The sequence below is a fragment of the Typopeltis vanoorti genome, chromosome 14 (assembly GCF_054136105.1).
Source record: "Typopeltis vanoorti isolate ZY-2024b chromosome 14, IOZ_Tvanoo_1.0, whole genome shotgun sequence".
NCBI lineage: Eukaryota > Metazoa > Arthropoda > Arachnida > Uropygi > Thelyphonidae > Typopeltis > Typopeltis vanoorti.
The window spans coordinates 76,734,180-76,745,264 of NC_143562.1; the positions used below are offsets into that span (position 1 = coordinate 76,734,180).

The window sequence follows — 11,085 nt, forward strand, 5'->3', positions numbered from 1 at the left end:
TGGGTTGGAGAAAAGAACTGGTTACAATTTCGGATTAATATTTTAGTTCATACACGATTTGTATATTTTCCTGTATGAATATCGAGTAAATGAAATTTTTTTCTGGTGATGGTGAGATATATTTTCACCACTGATCAAAGATGTTTCCCTTGAAGAGTATTAGCCCGATCCATGACTCGGTTAGTTATCACTTTATGTTACTGGTACGATCCAGTGTATGTTAATGTTACTGAATCCACAACTTTTCTGTATTCTTATAAATGTATGAAGTGCATAAATCGTAAGAATGTTTCTCTTTCAAACTCCGTTATTTCAAATAAAAATTGTTTAAAAGCTTATTTATTAAGAAGAATTGGATTTTTGTTAAGAAAGGACGAAAATAACATTTCACACTCTTACCTACTAACATCAAATGTAGCTTGTGGTTCTGCTGTGGTTTTTACCTTCTGCCTTGCATCCCATCAAGCATCACTGTATATAGTTCTTTAGCTTGAGCTTTAGTGCTTTCTTAAGCGAAAGTTTTGAATCAGTAGATATTTTAGTACCATAGTAGCATATCTGCCAAACCATCTTGTATAATGCCGAAGTGAAATGTCTTGTAGTTATTCAGCTGATTTATTTGGCGCTTTTTAAGATGGTGCCTTCTGAAAAGCGAGCGTTACGATATATTGATGTATCTTGTTTGCGTGACCAGTTCCATTTATTTATAATCGATCATTAAGTGAAATATAAAATGGTTTCTTATTTTGAGCGCTAAAAGAGAAGAACAAATACGATTATCTAAGAAATATTTTAGCATCAGAAGAGTTTGAAAAATTCATAAATGGGTTGGAATTGGAATTGGTCGAATTCCTAGTTCTCGCACACAAAGACTTTCGTTAAATGATGTAGATAATTTTCGCTTAAACAGTTTCCACTTTTAAATAACATAAAAATCAGTATTATTATATAGAGTTAAAAAACGAATGTTATACTATTACAAAAAAGCTTCTGAAGTATTTTTATGTGAATCAGTCCACGAAATAATCGCATTCTGTAGTGTATTAATACCGGTAGGCGAAAGGCTAGGTAATCCAAAAACTCTGCTTTAGAGACAAAACATGGAAAATTTTTTAAGGAACTTCAGGCCTCTAGTAAGCACGTCTCATACCAAGCGAAAATATTCATCTATTACTTAAAGATATTCAAAAACATCTATATCCACACAGGGAATATATGAACTATTTCGAAGTAATGTGAAATATTTCTAAGAGTAGGTTATTAATATGATAATATTTACTAATATTTTAAATAAAAAAGATAATTTAGTTACATAGTGACTTCCAGGAAATACTAGGAGCATGCTATATAAATTCGGAACTAACTATCCTAATTCTTATTTGTCAGCTTCTTTTCCTACATCTTGATGTAATGACTATAAAATATTTTTATTAATAATTAATTGTTTGTATTTTGTTCGCCATGCTCCAAGTCGAACTCTGGTATTTACTCGCCGCCATGCAAACTGTCAATCAAAATAACTCGGCAAATAAGAAGCAATGGGAAATATCAGACTGCTGTAATTGCGAAATACTGCAGCCAAGCCAACGTCTGTCTCTCAGACCTTCTTTTCCTCTTATTTAACGCTACACTGTGAACAGAATTCTGTAACGCGGACGTTCGATACTTACCGATTTTAGATTTGCTGCGGAGTTGCCAAAGGTATTTTTTTTTTATTTTGGCAAGCGTTTCCTATTAGGAAATGTCTGCCAAATCAAGAGCTTCATGGCAATTAGGAAATGTTCTGTTGTTGTTGTTGTTGTGTTAGATGGGCCACTCTCCCACCTCCTTACTCCTTTTCTTATAAAGTGAAAAAGAAAGACAAGTGATGTATTGCGCCTTTCATTTTCTTAAGCAGTAAAAAGTGAAAAAAAGCTAATATAATTAATGTACAGCTGCTTTACGAAGCAGACATAATCTTGAATAGCAAAGAAAACAAGCCAAGATACGAATTCATCATTTATTAAAATTGATGCGTCATTTTCCCATTCAGTAAGCAGAAATTATATTTGGTTTCATTCAGCTGGCTGTACATAGCACTGTTTTTGTTTTTACATTCGAACTTTCCTTCCCGTTTAAAATTTTAAATTTAAACGGGTTTTAAAAGGCAACAAATTCTGCAGAAGGCAATCAGTATAAAATACCAAGAGTGTTAAAACCATAATTGGTAATAGTATTAGTATTACTTCCAAGCCTCCATGGAGTCTAGAATAAAACAGAACGTTTAGATCCCGAAGTTTCTGAAAGTGCAAACATAATGTATATGCACTTTAAAAACGCAATACACACCGAAAATGTCATGGTACAGAAAAGATTCAGAATAAACATTTCTTGATTATATATAAAGAATGTTTTTATCATTCTCTTTTAAATGCTAAGTATATTAACTGCTAAGCATTAAAATAACCATTCTGACCTCCATTATGAATGAAATCGTTCGAAAAGCTATGCAGCACACTTACATTACTTTTCCTAAATTGCAAATTGCGGGTTACTACCGGGTCTTAGACCAAACATTTCTGAGACGATTCCAGATCATTTCACCTAAAGTCGATAATGATAAATGTCTAAAAATTCGTCCAGGTACTGTACTTTAAATTAAGTTTTTAACATTAGCTACACACACAAATGGTTGCATTATTATAGATCGTCAGGGCCGTGTATGATTAAGAGGTTAAGAGAAAATAGGAATCTGTTAATGTATTTCTTGAACAGCTGAAGGTTGTCTTTAGGGAAAGCGGTGCGAGAAAGACTATTCCAAAGAATAGTTAGATGGATTTAAAGGGGTGCAGGCGAAGTTCGTTTAGCAGGTTTGAAAATGGAAAGGAAATGTATGTTACCAACAGCTGCTCATGGTTTTACTCTCTTGAGGAAAGCAGAGGAATGATGGATGGCCAATTCATCGGAATACTGTTCATGCAAAAACCTGTAGAAAAGGCATAATAAAGCGCAATACAGTCTCAAAGATGGTGGTTAGTTTCGTTGATTGACTTATGGATTTTGCTCCCTTTTCTAATTTTGAAAGATTATTATGATTCTGAAAAAAATTAAGGCATTAAAATGTGTTTAGTCTCTCCAGAGAGTTTATTTAGGCATCCATCTCATTTCCTGAGTATGACTGTAGTATTGACTGCCAACATTTTGTGGGGGCGGAATTATATAAGAATAACTTATTAAGATACTGTCATTTCCTTCAGTATCTTTGTTCCTTAGCTCAAATTTTGGTTTTGGTTTCTTAACATGAAATGATTATTTCATTCTCTTTTGCTTAACACCTCATATAATCGCCAAAACGAAGTCTTTTATAGATTCTTCTTTTAGAATTAAATCTCCAGAATTTCGAAACATACTTAATTTTATTCAATTGCTTAAATGGAACTGAAGAGTTCAAATATTTTTCTGTAATAAGGTACCTAAGGTAAATAAGGCCCGGCGTCTAATAAGGCCCTTTTAAAAAAAATCACATTTACGGCTAGACCTTTGTGGGAGGTGGTTGTGTCTTTCCGTTTAATAATATTACGCCGCAATAATTCGTAAGTTTTAATTAAAATATTGTTCTTTTCGCATTGTTTTTATATTTAAATTGTTCTTTCAACATTCAGTTTTATGATAAAAAATGGTTTAATTGATTTGAATTTATATTTTACGTGAAAATAGATGCGATCTAATCTAGTTCGCAGTAGTTATTAAGGCCCAGTAAATTTGCTGATGGGCCTTATTAAACTGCTATAATGTATGATTTTATTTTTTGGTCATTGCTCATAATAGTTACTTATTTTATTGCTAATTTATTTGTCAGAATTTAATTTGTCATAAGTTAAGAAGAAACGGGGTCTTTGGACTGATGAAAGACTAGAAGCAGCTATGAAAGCTGTGCAAAGAGGACAACTATCACAACGTGCAGCATCAGAACGCTATGGAGTGCCTAGAAGAACATTGAGGAACCATTTAAAGACAGAGAAGACGACGAAAAGATTAGGAAGAAATACTGTGCTAACGAAAGAACAAGAGAAGAACTCGGTAGAAAGAATAGTAAAGGTTGCTTCAATTGCCGTCCCTTTAACTCTAAAAGCTATATCGCAAAATATTTTGCGAACAAAATGAAATTAGGAATAATTTCAATAAAGAAAGTGACCTCGCAGGAAAAGATAGGTTGAAGTTATTTTTAAAGAGAAACCCAACAATTTCTAAACGTAAAGCTCAATTTTTGAATCCTGCTCGAGCTGTAAGAACATGTCCTAATCCTCCATCTTGTGATTCAGCTAACACTGATGATGAGATTTCATTGCCAAATCTAAAAACAAAAACTCTTTGAAGTTATCGTTTCAGGAGTTAATGCCAACGCCAAATTATGCGGTTGTAAAGGCAACACCACGAAGAAAAGCCTTAAATTATAAGGGCCAGAGAGTGACCAAAGATCTTTTCAAAGAAAAGGACAGTAAGAAAGAGAAGGCTGCCACTAAAAAACAGGAAGAACCAAAAATAAATAAATAAAGGAACAAACAGAGTGTCAAAAGAAGGGTGGTATTGCCATGGATGCAGAGAAGAAAAGGTTGCTGATATGAGGCAGTGAACACGGTGTCTTAAATGGTACCATGAAGAGTGTGTGTTAGTCTCACCAAAGAAGAATGTGGCGTATTTGTATGCCCTTATGACTGTTCTTAAGCTAATAATTATGATTAAAATTAATAATAATTAAAATAATTGTTATATTCTTTTTTAAATATTTAATTTTGTTCAAGGGCTTTATTAAACTACTATGGTTTAATATGGCCCACACAAGGTGTTTTTTAAAGACTTGGTTAAAATATAAATTACTGCCAGAATTGTTCTTATTTGTGTTTTTTTTTAATTAGTGAAAATACAAACTTTAATATGAACACCGTTGTTTCAATTAATCTAAACAATTGTCTAACTTATTCAAATTTCAAATAAGGTGGGCCTTATTTGCCTCAGGTACCTTATATTACACATTTATAAGTCGTCTCCAGACGGTGGTGTCTGTGAACACCAATTTATTTTGCAAAACTATCTTCTAACTCCTGAAAATGACTACAGGGATTACATACACATCTTTTTTCTCATCTTACTTCATATTTGGTGCACACATACGATCTGGATATGAACCCTGTCACAAGAAATGTTCATTACGCATGCCACTTGAAGTGAGTTAGCCGGTATAGGATGAAGGTATAATTTTTTTTTCCGCTCCAGAAAAATCGTGCTTTTCTTCTCCATGAAGCCAGTCAAGGAACGGTGCAACTGTGAGATAAAATTTATGCATCACATAGCGTTTGGATAATAAATAATTGTAAAAGATATAATTTGGGATTACATTTCCAAAGCTTATTTAAGATGAAAATAACTCCAGAAATTATAACTTCGAAATTATGAATAACATGCTCAATAATACACAACTAATTATGATGACTATTACTTACAGCGTAATAATTGCAAATGTGTTTGAGTTCATATTTTTATGTGACTTCCAGCTACGAAAGAATGTGAATCTATAGTACATTAGTACAGTGGGTGTATTAAAGCTTTATTTAAATTATCCATAATCCTAAAATTCTGCTCTAGGAACCAAACATGGAACTTTTTTTCAAGTTCTATGCTTTTATTATTGTTCATTGCATAGGATGATTCCTTAACAATTCTCGCCTATATTTGATAGTGGTGGATAATATCGTTCCATATTAGTTTAATATGAGAAGTATTTTATGCAGTAAAAAAGTATTTTCTGTTTCTATTTCAATGATAAATAGTTCTGCATACTTAACAAGACTAGAATGGCTAGGTCATTTCGTTTTATCACCCATCATTATTATTATTATATGAAATTAGTTAATACACATTAACTAATTTCTAATAAAAAAGTTTATATTTTATTCAGAAATAAAACAATATTACAATGATATTGTAAAACCGGACTTTTGTAAGCTATTGTCGAACTTCGAACAATATTGGGCCCAGTTTGATTTTACTATAATTGATTTCTGCTAATATATACAGGGTGTTCGGGATAAATTTGACAGTTTCGTAAGGAAAAAGAAAATCTTCTTTGTATCTATTAAATTTAATGAATTGACAAAAAAAACATTACAGGCAGAGTTAATTACAATACTATCAACAAGATTTACTCAAAATAACCACCATTAGCATCGATCACAGCTTCAATTCTGCTTCGGAACCTCGAACAAGCTGATGCTACAGTCTCCCTGGGAAGGGCCGCAAAAACTGTTTTAATTTTATCCATTAACTGGGCTTTTGTATTACTGGAAGTGCGATTGGTGTCTTTTTCAACTGCGCCCCATACAAAATAATCCATGGGGTTAAGGTCTGGGGAGTTTGGAGGCCAAACATTTGGACTGGTGAAGTCGTAGAAATTTTCAGACAACCATTTTTGACTTTTCCCAGAGGTGTGGCAAGGGGCCGAATCCTGCTGCCATACATACGGCCTACCATTGGCTACCCTTGTTATCCAGGGCTTGACTACAGTTAGCAATTCCACGAACAAAGCCCGAATTCCAATGCCAGGGTTCTTCAACACCTGTTCCTGCAGATTTGCGAGGAATTCTGCTGTACGAACGCAATCGGATCGTCTGCTAGGGATCTTTCTTCTTGCTACATCCTCGTAGTCACCATTGCAAGTCTCTAGTTCATGCCTGATTGTTTTTACTGTATTCAGGGAGCATTGGGCAGCAGTCGTAATATCCTTATTTTGATGGCGGGCACGAATCATCATGATACAAGTTATTCTCTTCCATGATTCAGGTGGGTTCCAGCTATCCATCCTTTCTGACATCTTGTATATGAATGAAGAAGGGTCCAAACTTTTAAATGAAGAGAAGTGTGTGTTAATACATGTAACTTACGGAAAAATATAATTAATTATAAATATGTCAAATTTATCCCGAACACCCTGTATATTAGCATAATTCATTTATTGATGTATGGCACCCACTGGATTTATGAACTGCATAAAATGGAAACTAAATATGACTACTTTGTAGATTTATGAGATTAACTGTTAACTTATCTATTTATGAAATCATTTACCACTTATCAAGTTATTTCTTAAATGATCTATGAACTAAGGCAACGCAAGAAAATAGTTATTGATTAACAACTATGCGTTTTACTTCAATATTCTGTAAATGATCTTAACTGGGGGCAGATTTCACTACAGATGTGATGTTAAGTGAAAATATTTATCTTCATGTTTTGCGAGACGTATCGATATTAGAGTTTGTTTAAAACTGCTACCTCTGAAATATCCTATACAACAATAGATAATATACCAAGATTAAATACAAATAGCTTCATTTTTTCAGAAGTTCCATATTTTATAGTTGAACTAGCAAAACTTACCGGCGTTGCTCCGATCCGTAACTCAGTTAGAGCATGTTGATAGTGTTTTGTAGTTAGAGCATGTAGTGTTTTGTATTGTTCCGATTCGCCGTTATAGCAGCTGTTCTCAAAATGTAAGAATACGTTTTTATTAGTATTGCAAAAGCAATGGATAATTTGTTGACACCAGTGGAAGCCATGGTCCCGCAACCTGGGATCTTGAGAACTAAGTGAGCTCAATAAACTTCTTACATTCATTTCAGTTATGATAACGATAAGGTGCTGGTTACATTTGTGGTCCTTACCGTGTAGAAGTTAAAACATGGTGTAATGCAGGCTCACAAGGTTGAAGGCGAGTTAACCCGTTAAGTATTAATAAGGGGAAGTGGTAAACCAAATTTGGATCCTATCCCTTATCCTTTATAAGGAGCTCTGGATCTGATTGACAAACAAACTCAAAAATATATAATTGACGTATTGTACGATTTATGTCAGTAGCGAATACTTTTGAGCGACAAATATAGCTCAAGTAAGTCTATTTTAATAAATATAGTATATTAATCAAAACGTCTGAACATTTACTGCAGTATTCAGCGGAACATATTAAGTAATTAAAAAGAAATCGTATAAAATATCAATTAAAAGGACAAGCGAGAGGATTGCTGTTCAATCCTCCATAATTTCACAACCAAACGACTGCTGAATATTGTTTTCGCATATCGTAAACTGATTCATTTATTTATTTATATAATAGTCTGCTTCTCTCATTCTTCTACGTTGTTTGCAGCATCTCTCGTCTCGCAGACTTCCTGTCTTGACTACACGCCAGCATTCATAAAACCTTACAATTTCATATGTTTTTTTTGGAAAGCGGAGAGCGGCATGTTGTGTATGAGTGTACGCGTGCATCACTAATGATTGTTAAATTCTGCTGGATCAATATTACACGCAAGCGTACCATGAACGGAGGATAAGACTAAGATTACAAAGAAAAGGAATTAGAACTTCATTCTTACCGAGACATCTGTGATTATTATAGTAGTGGAAGACAAGGGCGACGGCACCTCGAAGTTAGGGTTGTCTGCAACTACGGATACACAGGAATGCATCTGAAGCGTCATGCCGTATAACCGCTGGCATCTAAAAGCTAAACATGACACTGATGTTATCAGAGATGCTTGCTAACTGATGCGGAGAAGCAAGCTCTTGAGTAGATATACCTTGTCGGATTGAGGCGGCATCACCATCATAGGGACGGAGACATGAGCATAGAGATGTGACCAAAGAATCGGCATCTCGAGCCGTGCATTTGCTGCTGCAGCTGCTGCCAATCATCATCCCTTCCCTTAGTCCGCAGTCTCCGTTGCCATGACAACAATCCGCTAGCAGCTCACTTAACCCGTCTTTCCAAAGTTGCTGTCAGTGCAGAGGGAGACACTTGTAAGTGTGACGTCTGTAAGCAGTTAGGGGGTCGAAGAATTGGTGCGATGCAGAGATGTAGCACCCCAACTCGGTTACATCACTGACTGCCTGAGGGAAGGAGGGGACGAAATATGGGTTCGCTAGTGAAGTGTGAAAATCCTTTAGTACTTGGGGTGGGATCATTTATTTCTGCACCTTAAACATAAAAGGAAAAGAAAGACGAATATTGCTTTTTTATTCTTTGCATTTTACACATTTTCATGAGTATTAAACAAACTCAGCGAAAAATATGCATACATCCCATTTAATAGAGATCTTTTAAATGATATATATATATATATATTATTTAAATTTTCAAGTCAGTGGAATTAATATTTTCACTTAATTCTAGAAATAACCATAGGATACGCATAATATTTTCAAGTCTGCTTTATATTATCAGGAGAATCACCCTATTTCTATTCACTTTTTGTGCCAACGTCACTTTTCTTAAGAATATGTTTTGAATGAAAAAATACTGAAATACAACTAAACTGTCAACTTTTTCACCAATCATTTCTTCTGATGTGTAGTGAAACTGTTTCTTCTAGCTCGTAAAGAAAAACTATTTTCGGACAAAAATTGAAACATCTTAACACTATTCTTATACATAACACATAGAACGTACTGATGTCGACTTAGTTGGCCGAGTGGATAGCGTATTCCGTTCTCCACCTGAAAGGCTGCGGGTTTGAATCCCGCAGTGGGCATGGATGTTTGTATGTGGAAATAATAGTAGTGGTGGTGGGCGGTAGATGGTGTAGTTGTGATTGATGTCAAGTTGTAAAGTCTACCCTCCCTCGATGAGTCTTTGGACTCCCTGGAGGGGTTACGTAATAATAGTAATGTAGGCAACGGAGTAATATATACAAATTTCTTCCAGTTTGCAATAGAAAACTGCATACGCATTTTATCTTATTATAATTTATATTTCGTTTAAATCGAACGACAAAACTCTAATATTGTGATATTGTCTTTTCTTGCAGATTTTTAATTTGTTCTACAAGCAGGAAGAAAGGTATGAGGCTTAATTTTTTTAAATTTCCTCATCTATTGTATACTTAATTATGTTTGTTCGAATTATGATGACTGTAGAACTTATTGACGTTTTTAATATAATTATTAAAAGGAGAATGGAGAGTGGAATTTGCAAACGTTTTTTATAGGATAGGACAATTGTTAAAAAAAGTTTAAACTTTTTTAACAATTGACATATCTTATCTCATAAAAACTAGTCTAGATGATTTCTGGTTCGGTTAGTATTTGAAATGTAGTGCTTTACTTTCACTCACAGTATATTTAAATTCAATTTTTGTGAGAAAAGCGACGGTTAGTAATGGTTATATATCAGAAACTGACGAGAAACTCTGTTCCTGTTAGAAAAGGAAACTGACAAAAATTATTTTATAAGATGGTAAAACCCAAAACAGTCATCACACTTATATTTTATAAGTAATTACTAACTTGTTATAGATGAAAACATGATATTCATCACTGGCGTTCTTCGAAAGACACCGTGAACCTCATTTAGGAAATTTAAATATCTTTTTAGCTAATGATTGCTAAAAAGGGATTTAAAATTCCTAAATAAGGTTCACGGTGCTAATAAGTTCACACTAATTTTTTTGAGATCACTGCGCAAGGAAGGCTATAACTATTAATTTTCTTTCTCTTTTTTTCATCCCTTTCTCCCGTGCAGTATGAAAGATTCATTCGCAGATCTCTCGGAGACCATGATAAGAAAATAACCTGGAACACGATTTAAAACGGAATTTCTGACTTTTAACAGCTACAGCAAACCTAATGGTAATGTTGTAGGCTTTACCATTTTAGGTATCCTGGCTCAACTAGCGAATCTCTACTACTACTTTCCTAAAATACCACTTTTACTGAGCACGAATATTCACACCATTGTCTTTTACTCTGAGTGAAAGCAACAGAAATCAATTTTTTTGTATATTAGTCCTCCCCTATATATGGTAGATTGTAGAAGCTTATAGCACAATAGTGCTATTCATCGAGTAGAAATTAAAAATCTATTTTATTATGAAAGGCTGAACTAACTAAAAACTTATCTCGGGACAAATTCCATAATTAGCAAAGGGCTCAGAGAATGGATGATAATCCAACATAATCGATACTTAATTACTAGTTTTCTGTCAGCAATTCTGTTCCAGAATGTGGCAATTATTGATTAGGTTTCTAATTTGATGAGCCCTCAAATTTGATCTT

The 11,085-nt window shown here is 34.1% G+C and overlaps 1 protein-coding gene across 1 annotated transcript in view; it reads right to left on the reverse strand.

Annotated features, from left to right (window-relative positions):
• LOC150099688 (uncharacterized) overlaps nucleotides 1–8,682 on the reverse strand; it is a 117,222-nt gene extending 108,540 nt beyond the window's left edge. Inside the window, exon 1 of the mRNA XM_090404042.1 lies at nucleotides 8,409–8,682. The gene's annotated coding sequence lies outside the window, so the exon portion shown is untranslated. The remainder of the gene's footprint in view (nucleotides 1–8,408) is intronic.
• Between the last annotated feature and the right edge of the window lie 2,403 nt (nucleotides 8,683–11,085).